General features: G+C 40.9%; 1 protein-coding gene across 2 annotated transcripts in view; it reads left to right on the top strand.

Moving 5' to 3' along the window:
* Positions 1–14,607, top strand: part of CARF (calcium responsive transcription factor) — a 2,518,000-nt gene that overhangs the window by 1,226,610 nt on the left and 1,276,783 nt on the right. The window lies entirely within an intron of this gene.

Below are 14,607 nucleotides of genomic sequence, written 5' to 3'. Positions count from 1 at the left end.
TTCAGTCATAGCCTCACCTCAGGCTTTGTGCCTACTGAATGGCGCACAGCGACGGTTATCCCACTCCACAATGGACCCTGGGAACTACCACCCCATTAGCCTGATGAGCCTGGTCTGCAAGGCCATGGAACTTATTATCATGGAACTTATAAACAAAGACATTGGTAATCTCCAAACTCTGGACCCCACCCAGTTCGGGTTTGTAAAAGGCAGATCATGTCACCAAAGCTGTAGACAAGGGTAAGGTGGTTCACACAGCCTATCTAGATCTTGCCAAGGCTTTCAACACCATCCCCCACTCTGGAATTATAGATAAACTCACTAAACTAGGTATAAATCCTTATGTCACAAGATGGGTTGCCAACTGACTCACTGACAGAACCCACACTGTGAAAGTAGCAGACTCCAAATCCGACTTAAGACCAGTGACAAGTGGAGTACCACAGGGTTCAGTCCTGGGTCCTCTCCTGTTTGGTATCTACTTCTCTGAAGCACAGGCTAACACAGAAGGTCTTTGGCTAATGAAGTTCGCTGATGACTGCAAACTAGGAGCCATAATCGAAACTCCTAACGATGTAGACATCCTATAAAAGGGCCTCACTGAGACAGATGCCTGATGTCAAAGCCATGGCCTCAAGCTCAATGCCAAAAAGTGCATTGTCATCCCCTTTGGTAAAAACTTTGTACCCATGAACTACAACATAGGCGGTAGTATACTTAACACCGAAAGTGTGATAAGAGACCTTGGGACACAGGTGGACAGTAGTCTCTCCTTTGATAATCACGTTGCCACAGTAGTCAGGAAATCCTTCTACATGGCACACCTCATCACAAAAGGTTTCTCATCCAGAAAAAGAGGTCATTGTTCCCCTCTACTTATCACTCATTAGACCCATTATAGAGTACAACGCCCCTTTTGGTATGTACCTCACAAGACATCTACAACAACTGGAAAGGCCGCAGAAATACCTGACAAAGAGGATTACCGGCCTCAGAGAACAGATGCCCTACGCAGACCATCTCAAAAAACTCCAGTTTTACTCCGTCACATATCGCCTACTCAGAGGTGATCTCTGCCTAACATACAAAGCTATGTCAAACCCAGAGCTGTTGGACGTGCTCCATGTAAAGAAATCCCAATCCCTCCGAGCTACGCGCTCTAGGGACCTAAACCTTGTCACCACAATAAACAGAACATGCCGGAGGGATAGATTCCTGTCCCAGAGACTTCCCATACTCTGGAATAAACTACCTATCTATAGCAAACAAAGCTCCTCATTAGCACTCTTCAAGAAAAATCCTTGATGACTGGATGGGAAATAGGAAATTCACCCCGGGGATCACCTCTTTGGCTCTGCTCGACAGTGGCACAGGAAAATAATTTTCTTGGGTGGCAAAAGCCAGGGTACCTTTTTGGCTGGGCTTGTATAGGCCCCATGGCCGATAGCCTACTACCTACCTATGAACCTATAACTTTCTTATTGTCAGAGGTATAAGGTAAACATAATCTACATTCTTTTTGCAATAACCATCCATCCTGTTAACAAGTGACATATTCCTTTATGAAAAATAAGGTTTACCTCTACCTTCCCTTTCCCTATGGTCCATTTGTAAATGTTCATCACATTCAGCCTCAATATATCCACTATCCTTAAACTCTTTCTTTAATAAGGCTACTTGCTGGAACATTGTACTGTCTTTGGTGCTACGTCTAGAAGTACGTAGAGTCTGTCTTTTCAAAATATTTTTGAATACATATGTAGGATGCATACTTGAACAGGATAAAAGGTTATTCCTCCAACATTCTTTCCTATAAACCTGAGTCTGCAGAACATGCCCTTCTCGTGTTAGCTTGACCTCTAAAAAATCAATCTCTTAAAGAGATGTATGTGTAGTAAACTTCAAGAAAGAGGTACTCTCATTTATAAAAGAAACAAACTGCTCAAATAGTTCTGTGGAACCTCTCCAGATAAAAAATATATCATCCACAAAATGACTAGAATGTAACAAATTTCTGCTATAAATAACATTATTCAACATCACCGTGTCTTCCCATTGTGCCATTATTGTGTTGGCATAGGAGTTGGCACATGGTGTGCCCATGGCCACTCCATATTGTTGAATGTAAAATTTCCCTTCAAACACAAATACATTATTGGGAAGCATGTATCAGGGAAGGGAAAGTATAACAAAAGAGGGTAGATTTCTGAAGGAATTTATGAAAATGATGAGTACAGAAGATGTGAAATCAGCAGTACGAACTCTGACAGAATTTGCATATTCCCCGAGGAACTTGGCTAGACTGGATAGAAGTTGTATTTCACAGGAACATGTGGATTTGATTGAAAGTTTCAGCACCCAGTCAATACTGATTTGATCTCTTTCATTCTTCCTCACCACTAGGTCTAGGATCCGATCCTCGGATCCTGCTCGGCTGCTCTCTCCTAGACTTCGGATCCGAGCCTCTAGCTCCTCCCTTTGTTTGTTATCCCCCACCGCTTCTTCCAAGCCCTCAGATCTCATTTGCAGCATTCAAAGCCAGAAGAAAGATCTAGCCTCTTGATAGTCCGATATCCTTTTCAGCTTTTTTCTTGTTGTTTAAATTTAGAATTTATTTAGTGTGCTCCTCCTGTGTTAATTCGCCAGTTTAGAATGTGTAAGGTTTATAGGTTTAGAAATTTGTTGTGTTTTCATATAGCGTTAAGTATTTAAAATAATTTAAAATAGTTATGATAGTTAAGATAGTTAAAGTAGTTAAAAATGAGTTAAAATAGTTAAAGTTTTGTGGTGTGAATCATTTTTCAGTTTGTAGTGCTTAGGATTTGTAAGTTTTCACTGGTGTCAGGGACATAGTAGCATGTATATGTGTTAAGCTACATAGCATGTATATGTCTTAAGCTCCCTAACGGCTTGGCTTTACTGTTTTTGAAGTTAAGGTGTTTTTGTTTTCAGGCATGGCAGAAAAATTCGACAAGCCTACCCCCAATTCAGATGCCCCCAAGAAGTGCGTTTATTGTTTAGGCACCACTCATCTTGAGAAAGATTGTCAGGTCTGTGCTGCTTTTAATCTGAGAGCCCTGTCGGATCGGAGAAATAAGTTGATTCTGAGAGGGCTTCTACCTGCAGGGGCTCAACCCTCCTGTACACCGACTACCTGTGGTACAGAGAAGAGGCATCTGAAATCTCTATCCTCCCTGTCAGAGCTTTCCACTAAGAAAACCAAGAGTTCGGATCCTGGGTCCTCTGATCCGACTCCTACTCAACAGGTCTCTGATCCTGTTCGCGCCTCGGATCTGATGGCTTTGGGTCCATCAAGCAGTTCTGCCAGTGATAACTTTGGATCCAAAGTCTTCAGATCTGGAAGCTATGTCTTATGTTACGGATCGTGCCATCCAGTCCCCCAACTCTGCCAGAAAGGATTTTTCAAACTCGCCCTAAGTCATCCAGAGTGCCATCTACCACTTCTTCCAGATCTTCCAGGAGTTTTTGAAATTGACATGGCATGGACAGAATAATGCAGAAGTGTCTTCGAGCTCAAATTCAGTTGGGGATAATTCCAGCTCCGTCCCCGGTCAGATCAGTGAGCCTTTTCACCAGGAAAAGACTTTCTCTTTCTCTGATCTGACCCTCGGCTTCAGAGTCCTGGGATCCGAGATCCCCAAATGGTACGCTGTCAGATCCGAAGTCGCATCATGTCTCTGATCCTACAATTGCCTTGACCAGCTCAGTTCTGTTGTCTTTGAGTCAGAATGGGTGTTTGATCTGAGAGGTCTGTGCCAAATCTGAGGGACAGGTGTCTGCTTAGATTGGCTCAGAGACATCCCTTCCCTTAGGAACCTTGGCCCTAGACAGCTCGGGCCTGATTCTATCTGGGATGCACAGATCTGGGGATGCTTGAGGTTTTTTTCCTTGAATGCTTCGGCTCTTAGGAGGGAGGTAGTGGTTTCCGCAGGTCCATTTGCTTTCCGGGTTGTGGAAAGGGTGTTATCCACAACTGGAGATAGGTCCTCTTGTATCTTGGCTCCTGCCCCTCGTCCTCTAGCTGTTGAGAGCTCAAAACCTATTGTTTCTGCCCGGTCAGGTCAGCCAGTTCCAGAAGGACCCCAGTCACGTTCCCCTCCCAGGCATCCCTCCTCTTTTGATACCTCCCCAGATCACACTACTGAGGAGGTCCCCCAAAAAAGGAGACACACAGACTCCCCCATGGAGTCTCTCACAGAGGACGCGGACTTTGAGGAAGGTGAAGGATCCCCCAGATCTCCACCTGACGATGTTCCCTTCGGGGACATCATGGAAATCCTTAGGCAGAGTAGTGGTTAGTTAGCCTAAAATCCTTCACTGGAAGAGTTTGTGCTGTTGGAGGCCTTTGGGACTGGCCTGCCTACATCTTGAGTGACTCCCCCAGGTGATGAGCTCACTGATCTAGCCTCCCACCAGCCATTGAACCAATTCCAAAATGACTTGACAAGATTTTGTCCCCACCTGCTGATCATCAGTACTGGAGCAAAGGCGTCGCAGTTGATGCCATGGTTGTGGCTGCAACAATGGAAAAGGAGGTAGCACAACAGAGCTCCACTGTCCATCCTCCGATCAAAGAATCCAGAGTGATAGACAGGTTTGGGAAGCTCGTTTATACCTCAGCTACTTTCACTCTGAGGTCATTACATTTTATGGCACATGTCACACGTCTGCAAAGGGATTTGATCAAATTCTCTTGCTGAGTCCATGCCAACGGAGGACCTCAAGATGGTTTCTCCATAGCTGGCTACTCTTTCATCTATTGCCAATTCGTTAATGAGGTTAATTTCCCATCCCACAGAAGGCACCTCTCAAGCAGCCAGCTCAGGCATATGCGACATCATGCCTAGATGTGGCTCTGTGATTTCACAGAACCCTGTAAGGCATTGCCCCTTTTGACGGTTCCTCTCTTTTTTGGACCATCAGTTAAAGAAATTCTTACCCATAGTGAGCAGGAAGAAAAGACCCTGTCTGCCATTGGCATCAGGTTTTCAGTCCATCAGTATACCATACCTTTTCCCGGAATCAACGAGGTGGTAAAAAAATGTGTCTCCTTAAGTCTCAGGAGCCTTTCCCAGACTCATGGGGAGATTCCTGTTCCAGAGGCAGAAGTAGAGGTTTCAATGACAGAGGGCGCAGGGACAGAGCGGGCCCACAGAATCAGGGTTTTTGGGATTCTTTTTAGTTCTAAAAAGGACAGGGGACTGAAGACCAATTTTGGATCTAAGTGTTTTGAACAAAATTCCATATGGTCACAGTTCAGTCTGTGCTCCTGTCTATAGGGAAATATGATTGGATGTGCTCTGTAGCTCTCCAGGATGTGTATTACCATATCAAAATGGACAAGCACTCCAGGAGATTTCTCCACTTTCAGCGGGGAGACAGTCATTACCAGCTCACAGCCCTGCCCTTTGTTCTCACCACATCCCCCAGGGTGTTCACCAAATGCATGGCAGTAGTAGCAGTTCACTTGAAACTGCACGGATGTTTCCTTATTTAGATGACTGGCTCATTAACGCTTCCACCAGGCATCTACTAGTACAAGCAAGAGATTACATTCTCCAGACCTATGCCAACCTGGAGATTACCATAAATTACGAAAAATCACATCTGACTCCAATTTAGACTATAGAATTCATAGGAGCAGTACTAAATATCAATGCTTGAATAAGCCTCCCTGCCTTATCTAAGATCGCAAAAGATCAAGAACCAAGTGGAAAAAATTATCAGGAAGAAGAGGGTAGCCGCATGACTAGTTCTGCAAGCCCTAGGTTCGATGGCGGCCATCACGTTAGTCCCTGTGGCAAAATATCATATGAGAGTTTTGCAGTGGCTTCTAGCATCCCCGTGGTCCATTCTGTATCAACCAGTGTCAGACCAGATTTTGATTGCCAACCATTGCAATAAAGACCTAGCTTGGTGAATTCAATCAGAGGAAATTCTCCTGAGCCACCCCTTTGTCATGTATCACTCCAAGCCATAGTGACCACAGACACCTCTTAGATGGGGTGGGGGGGGACATTATCTGAGCAAGACTGTCCAAGGCACTTGATCCCCCATGAAGGCCAGCTTGCATATCAGTGCTCTGGAGTCGAGGGCAGTGCTTTTAGCATTGCAGGCCTTTCAAACTACTCTCCCTCTATGAACGATTGCGATTCAAACAAGTAATATACCAGTAGTTTGATAAAGCAACAAACAGAGAGGAACAAAGTCGTACCCCCTTTGTTGAGAAGCACTCAGAGTCTGGCAGTGGGTGATTTCTTCTAAGCGCTTTCTGATAGCAAAGCATATTCCGGGGAAATCCAATGTGATAGCAGACAAAGTGAGCAGATTCATTTTTCTGCCTCATGAGTGGTCTCTCAATCCCAGAGTGGCAAAGGAGGTCTTTCGTTGCTGGGAACAGCCTTGCTGCGATCTTTTTGCATCACCCTGGAATACCAAGTGCCGCAGCTACTTTACCATTCTCCCCCCTCAGGTGGAGTCCCTGAGAGACGGTCTCTTTCATGATTGGCCCTCCATACTCCTGTACACCTTTCCCCCCTTCCCATTAATTCCTCAATTTCTAAAGAATGCAATCAGGTTGGAGAGCAGAGTAATTCTCATTGCTCCCTTCTGATCTCAACAGATTTGGTTCCCCTTTCTCTGGCCTTACCTGATTCAACGACTGGACTCTGGACCCAGATCTCCTATCCCATCCAGAGGAATTAGTTTACCCAAACCTTCAAAACCATGCAGAGGAATTAGTTCACCCAAACCTTCAAAACCTCAAGCTCATGGCTTGGCTTCTGCAGTTCAATTGATTACCAGGTGTAATAAACTTTCTTCCCCAGTTCATAGGATCCTTTTGGCCTTCCGCAAGCCTTCCACCAGAAAACTCGACAATAGTAAATGGGAGAGATTTTCCTTCTAGGCTTGTGATAACAACATTGATCCCTTCTCTGTGGGTCTATAATATAAAGTCGACCACTTACTTCATCGAATACCTAAACGTCGACCCGTCGTCATCGAACCACATAAACACCGAACACTCTAAGCCGCGAAATTTAAAAATTCAAACTCTCATACTTGTCCCACCCCACCGCCCGCTACATACTACCTACACAAACTAACTAAATAAACCACATACATACACTAACCAAAACCCTACTTCTAACCCTAAACTAAACCCTACTTCTAACCCTACACTAAACCCTACTTCTAACCCTACACTAAATCTTACATATACCACCATGTGTGCACTTAACTTAACCCGCACCCTAATGTCCATAACTATCGCACACTTACCTTAAAAAGCTAAACCCAAACAAACTAAATAATCCACACACATACACTTAACAAAACCCGACACTAAATCTAACATACATTACCATCTATGCACTTACCTTAACCCGCACCCTAACCCTAAGTCCGTAACTATCACACACTTACCTTACAGAGCTATACCGCAGAAGGCCAACCATGACGATTCGATGTTTCCTCTTTTGCTCTTCTGGACGATCAGTGTTTTCGCAGTTCGATGAAGACCGGTCGACGTTTAGGCACTCGGGTAATTAAGCGGTCGACTTTCTAATATAGACCCTTCTCTGCTCCTCATGATAAATCTTAGAATTTTTAGCTTTGCTGTTTGAAGTAAGGGTTTCTTCCTCTACCATCAGGGTTCAACTAGCAGCTATCTCAAATTTTCATAATGGTTTTAAAGAATGTTCATTTTTTTCTCATAGCCTTTGCAGAGCATTTTTAAAAGGGACCTTGATGTTAAAACCCCCATATAAGGATCCATTTACACCTTGGGATTTAAACTTGGTGTTACAGGCAGTACATTCCCCCTTTGAGCCTCCTGCCGACTGCAACTTGAAATTCTTGTCTTGGAGAACTATACTTCTGGTAGCGATAACCTCTGCAGACAGATTATTGAAATTCAGGCTTTATCTTGCAAACCACCTTATTTGATATTTCACAAAGACAGGGTTTCGCTGAGAACAAACACTTCCTTTTTGACAAAGGTGGTGTCAGAAAAGAACATCAATCAGGCAATTAGTCTACCAGTATTCTTTCCCAGTTTATCAAAGGGGAGTACTCTTTGCATTTACTAGATGTTCATAGACAATTACACTTCTGTCTTCATAGAACAATAGCCATAAGGAAGTCTGACCAGCTGTTTATTTCCTTTTCAAGTACCAAAATGGGCAAGCCAGTTGACAAAGTCACTTTATCTAGATGGCTAAAAGATTGTTTTCAGTTATGTACAAAAAGAAAGTTGAATTACCTGGGCCCATTAAGGCTCATTCTACCAGAGCAGTCGCTACTTCAGCATTCCATGGATGAGGTTTGTGCAGCAGCAACATGGGCTACCCCACATACCTTCATTACTCATTACAAATTATATTTGGTCTCTAGGGGAAGAACATGATTTGGTTCTATGGTGCTCAGGAATATCCTTCCATGAGTCCTCCCAAGATGTAGGATAACTAGAGACTGTGTCTCACAGGTCAAGGATTAAATGAAGATTGACAACATTAGATAAATAAGTTATGTACTTAGCGTAATGTTCCATCTGTGTTACTCATCTTCATTTATCCTCGACTCCCCACCCTCCATCCACCTTCTTTTTGCACGTCTTGGTAGAATGTGTTATGGACCCAGTTATAAATTTTTTCGCCCATGACGCCAGATATGGTCTCCATGAAGGTATTATTAGGATTATACTTTGTCTTTTTCTATCTGCAAACTTGATCTGAGGTAAATTGGAGGGGAGCATTCTGGGTAGGACGTAAGCTCGAGAGTTTTGGGTTCTCACGGGCTATAGTAACAGCCGAGTTGGTTCCAAGATTCAGAACCGGACCCACAAGTCAAGGATAAATGAAGATGGACAACACAGATGGAACATTATGGGAAGTACATAACTTCATTTTACATCTTCTTAATGTTCATAGGCAGTTACATTTTTATCTTCACAGAACAAAATAGCATAGGAAATCTGACCAACTTTTTTTTGTCCTACTCCCCTAATCATTTGGGTCAGGCAATTTCTAAAGTCACTTTGGCCAAGGGCTTACAGACTGTATTTTTGTTGATTTACCGCCAAGCAGGGTTGCTATTACTGTGGCTACCCAGTGCTCATTCTGCCAGATATGTGGCTGCATCTGCCATTTTTTCTTCCAGATCTTCAGTTGAGGACCTTTGTGCAGCAGCCACTTGGTCTACGATTCATACCTTCATTACTCATTACAAGCTTGACATTAGTTCTAGAAACAGAGGTGCCTTTGGTTCAGTGCTACTCTGTCATGTTCTTCCATAAGGGACAGCCAAGAGTAGTGTAGCTGGGGACTCTGACCCAGTGGTGAAAAAAATGAATGAAGAAAACATAAAATTTAAAAATTATGTACTTACCATAACTAGGTATCTGTGTTGTCTTCTTTCATTCTTCCTAACCCCCCATCATCCCCCTTCCTGTGTTCCTGAAAGAATTCTAAAAGAAGTTAGAACCCATGGGTTCTGTGTTTGAGCCTCTTTAGGTAAGCAGATTTCCTACCTTTCCTTCCTTTTGGAACTAGTTATGGGATTTGTCTGCATATATTACCTAAAAATATTCTGTGTGTATGGTTATATAATGACAGCAGACTTGGTCTGAGGACTTGGAGGAAGCGGTGGGGGATTATGGGTAAAGGGAGGAGCTAGAGGCTTGAATCTGAAGTCAAGGAGAGTGCGGCCAAGTAGGATCCGAGGATTGGATCCTAGACCCAGTGGTGAGGAAGAATGAAAGAAGGCAACACAAATACCTAGTTATGGTAAGTACAAAACTTTTAATTTCAGATCATGCACCAGTAAAAACTGAGATAAGAATGCAGGGTAATGAAGTAAAAATGAGACTTCCAACACTTTCTCTCATGCCAGTTATAAGGAGAGGAATTTAAGGAATGGGTAGTAGAAATTATTCAAGAGTTATTAGAGAAGATATAAATTTCTTCAGAAGTGATGGCTAGTGAGTGGTACAAAATGAAAAAGTTGTTTAAAAATAGGGTAGAAATAAAAGAGAAAGAGATATGGTTAATAAGTAATATGAATTATTTAGAGGGGCTGGCAGAGGTTAAAGTACTGCAGAATAAGGGGAATCTCACAGAACAAGAAGAAGTGCAACTGCAGAGTGCTTAAAAGAAAGTAAGAGAGTATTTGGATAATATGCATGTGTTTAGAAAGATTGCTGTTAAGCAACTATTTTTAATAGCAACAACAGCACAAAAACTTTTATAGCAGTGACATAGACAACAGAAAGTAGAAAGGGTCATTGCCAAACTTAGGGAGCACGTAACAAGAAAAATTCAGTAGAGATCCTATAGAGGTATTAGGGATATTTCAAAAATTTTATGAAAATTTGTATAAAGCAGAAGAATGTGGAAGTCAAGAAACAGTACAAAAGGAAATATTTATGGAAGACTTAATTATGCCAAGGTTTGTGGTAGATGAGACTCAACAACTAATAGTTAAGAAAGAAGAAGAAATAAAAACAGTGACGCATAACCAGTCTGCAAAAAAGTCTCCAGAAACAGATGGCATTCCAGTGGAAGTTAAGAGGGAAGAAAGTGATAAAGATCTGGAAGATTCTGTTAACAGTATTTTAAAAGTAGGGGGAGCACCAACATCTTGGAAGAAAGCTGTGGTGGCTGTTTTACCCAAAGACAGTAGAGCACCATTAGACCCGTTTCAGTTTAAAAGTTTTTGTATTTACTAGCTAAAAGAATGGCAAAAGTGTCAGCCAAAATTGATAGATATGGATCGACATGGTTTATGTGGAGGGGAAGCAAACATTTGACAACATTAAAAGAAAAATGATTTTCCAGAGTGAAACAGAATGTAAGAAAATACTGCTGTTGTTGGTAGGTCTTGATAGCATATAACATAATAAGCTGTGAGGGATTTTATGAATTGGGCGATGGAAGCATTTGCATTTCCTGATACAATAATAAGGTTAATTAGGAGGACATATGAAATATCTGAGGCAAGAATTAATGTGGGAGGTTCCTTTCTGAGTGAACAGAGGACCCAGGCTGGGGTGTTCTCTTTCCCCCTTTGTTATTTGGTTTATATTTAGATGCATTTGCAAGGAAAGTAAGGGACTCAAAAATTCAAGAATATAATTGGTATGGTAATCAAGAAAATTTGGCTTTATTTGCTGATGATATTATTTTGTACCTGATAAATCCAGAAAAAGATATCTCAGCGTTGTGGAGCATTTTGAGACACTTTCATGTCTTTGGATGATATAAGATTAATAAAGACAAAATAAAGAGTATAGCCATATTTTATGTGCCCACAGACAAATTGGTTCAGCAATGCCTGTACTTATGGGGACAAGATAAGATGAAGTGTTTAGGAGTATGCATTAAAAAGGTTTCTGTTATGGTAGCTAAGGATATGTGGGAAGAGACTAAACAAAAGATAATACGAAAACTGAAACTCTGGAAACGCTTGTTTGTGGATAGTAAAATGCAAGTAGTGAAAGTGTTTTAGTCCCTTTCATTTTATATGTGGGTCAGTCATTTTTTTTTATCAACTAGGGAAGGTGTAGAGAGTAATTAATAAAGACTTGAAGGAATTTATCTGGAGGGAAAGATAACGAGCGTTAAGTGGAATATGTTGTTCCAATAGAACAAGGTAGTTTAGGATTGCCTACTTTGAATGGATATTTTAGATCTACACATTTAAGGCTTTTATACATAACATAAGCAGAAGGTTATAATTGAAAGTGGAAAGGGCTGATGAAGCAGTATGGAAGTTCAAGAACTAAGGAAAGAGTGGGATTTGGATGGAGATCCTTAAGGAGGGTAAGAACCATGCAGAATATTATATCCATAACATAGCAGAAGGTATTCTAATAAATAAGTCAGCCAGCACAAGACTGGAGAAAGGAAATTTTGCTAGTGGGGATGACTGTAAGTAGGAGTACAGAAGGCAAGGTGGGTCTGGAATTTACAGGAGAAGACTGCCAAAAGAACCATGGTATTTGGAACAAATAAACTGACAGGAAAATGTAATAGCGTGAGATGAAGCCAAGATGATGATTGGACTTGCAGGGTAGAGAATGCCTTCCTTACCAGGGGTTGATGTTAGATTACAGACAGAGAGGTTGGGGTGGCATAATGGTTAAGATGTTTAACTGACAGACACAAGGTACAGAGTTTGATTCTCACTTTTGAAAGAGAAATCGGCTAAGCTTAAAAGGCCTGCAAGGACAGCTAACCTAGTACTTAAGTATGAAAAAAGGATAGGTGAATCCTAAGTGAAAGGCCTGCTCTGGTAAAATTTGTACTTGAATCTAGCAAAGAAGCTGCCATTAAAAACAGGGTAATTAGTAGGGCATATAAAGTTTTGCACAGTAACTATAGGAATCAATCTGGGGAGGTTAGTAAAGACTGAGAAGAGAGACTGAAAAATCAATTTACAAGAGAACAACTGGAGGACATATGTATGTCTCCTAAGTATGCAAAAAGTCCAGAAGATTTAAGATTTTTGCTTGGAAGTATTTGCATAGGAATTTTTTATACCCCAAGCAGAATTCAAAGATTTTTTCCTCAATTAGATAGCAAATGTTAGGGATGTGATGGGGAAGAAAGAGGTAACTGGAAACATATTTTTGGGTGTGTAATTAGTAGTCAGTTTTTAAAAATTCCCTGCAGAGTACTGTGTCAGACATAATGGATGAGCAAATTGCTAAGGAAATGATTAGTTTGAGCTAGGGTACAGGATCTGAATTGCCTAGATGTAGTAAAGCCTTGTTAAGTTTAATCCTGTTGGCTGCCAGAAAGCAAATTTTAGAAAATAGAAGTCATAGTCTAAACCAACTGTATTTGATGTATGAATATATATGATAAATAATAGAACTGGAATGGAGATCTTTAGGAAAGGGAAGGAGCAAGTTACTTAAAATAAATGGAGATTATGGGAACAATATATGCAGAGTAATGTTAAGGTGGAGAAGTGAGGTTTAAGGAATAACAGAAATTGAGCAAATCATGTAATGGTGGACTGATGATAGTTAGAAAAGGTGTGTGATGTATTATGTATGTAAAAGGAAAAATATTAATATGGCTTATTTTCTGTTAATGTACGTTTACCTATGTCTTAAGTGATAATTTAATAAAGATGTTGTTGTATCTTTCGGCTTTTCCCAGTTAGGGGTCGCCAAAGCAGAACTCCGGTCCGCTAATGATTGGCAGTTGATTTTTACGTGCCGAATTGCCAGCCCTGACACACAGACTTCAACGAAGTTACGCCCATTTACGCATGTCTCCACGCAGAAGACGCTCTAGCTGAGAATCGAACCGGACAGCGTCTTACTGTGAGGCGACAACAATACCATGTATTAAACATAGTTATGATAAAGCAGATGACTCTTTAGGGTTGCAGCTACTGGTTCGGTTCTATTCATGGTTTAGACTTAAACCTTTGCCTCAGGATGTCAAGACTAAATTGATGTATTCTCCTCTGGGTAGACAGCATCTTTTTCATTCTGTGGCTGCAAAACTTTTCAAATCATTGCAGGAGAAAGATAAGGCCATGTAGGACCTAAAACATCCTTCTCCTATTATCCTTCTAAAGCTGTTCTTTTTCTACATAAAGATCTGAAATTTCAAAAATTGTGAGAGACTTCAAGTAAGGAGGTTTCAGGAGAAGTCTTAACAAAATTGCAGGGGTTCTAAATATTCATTTATTTATCTAGCTAGCTAACTAGCTATCTTTGTTAATTGGGAAAGTCCGACTGGTAAAGATAACATTTTTTCAGCAGAAACCAAGGAAGAAAAGCTCCACTATTCACATACATAGGAAATGAATAGTACATTTTATATTCCACATTGTATATATTATTTTCATTTTGGCTACATATACAGTTTTGCGTACATAATTAGGTGTGACAGATGATTGATGCTAACCTTGTGTCATATAATTTGTGACTATAGGAAGAAGAGAAAATAAGAGATTACGTGTGCTTTGTATGAGGATGTATCAGACAGAAATGCAAAGAAAAACGAAGACAGACTGACATTTTGGTTGAAATTATAAGTAGTGGTAGGATGAGGGAGAAAGAGGATTAAATAGAAGTCGGTAGTTCGTAAATATAATCAGTTAAATGTTCACAGTAGTAGATAGAAGGGAAAGTAATAATTACCATATGGGAATTTGGTACAGAGCAGTTATCATTTTGTCAGAGGTATTGCAGCTTTTATTTTCTTCAGATTCAGAAATTATCCAGGTGTAGAGCAGGAATAGACCCAGCTGCCTTTCAGATGCTGTTTAGCAGTCTTTTATAGCATTTGCTGTGTTTTGTAAGCTTTATCTCTTATGAGATGGAGTTCCACATTTTGAGACACGAGAACAGAGTGAGTTTTTTTAAACAAGAAACGTCTTTATTAAATTATCACATGTGATATATGCAGTCATATATTTATGTAAGTGAAAACAAACCATAGTGACAAAATTGTACTGCAAACATTATACATCACAAACCATATTGATACAATTTTAGTTGCAAACATTATACATCACTTATCTATTCAGCCTTTGTCAGTCAAATGTTACACAGCTCATTCAAAT

This window comes from Protopterus annectens, chromosome 6.part0 (assembly GCF_019279795.1).
Source record: "Protopterus annectens isolate FY-2018-M chromosome 6.part0, PAN1.0, whole genome shotgun sequence".
NCBI classification, from domain to species: domain Eukaryota; kingdom Metazoa; phylum Chordata; order Ceratodontiformes; family Protopteridae; genus Protopterus; species Protopterus annectens.
This window is presented reverse-complemented; position numbering and strand designations above follow the sequence as displayed.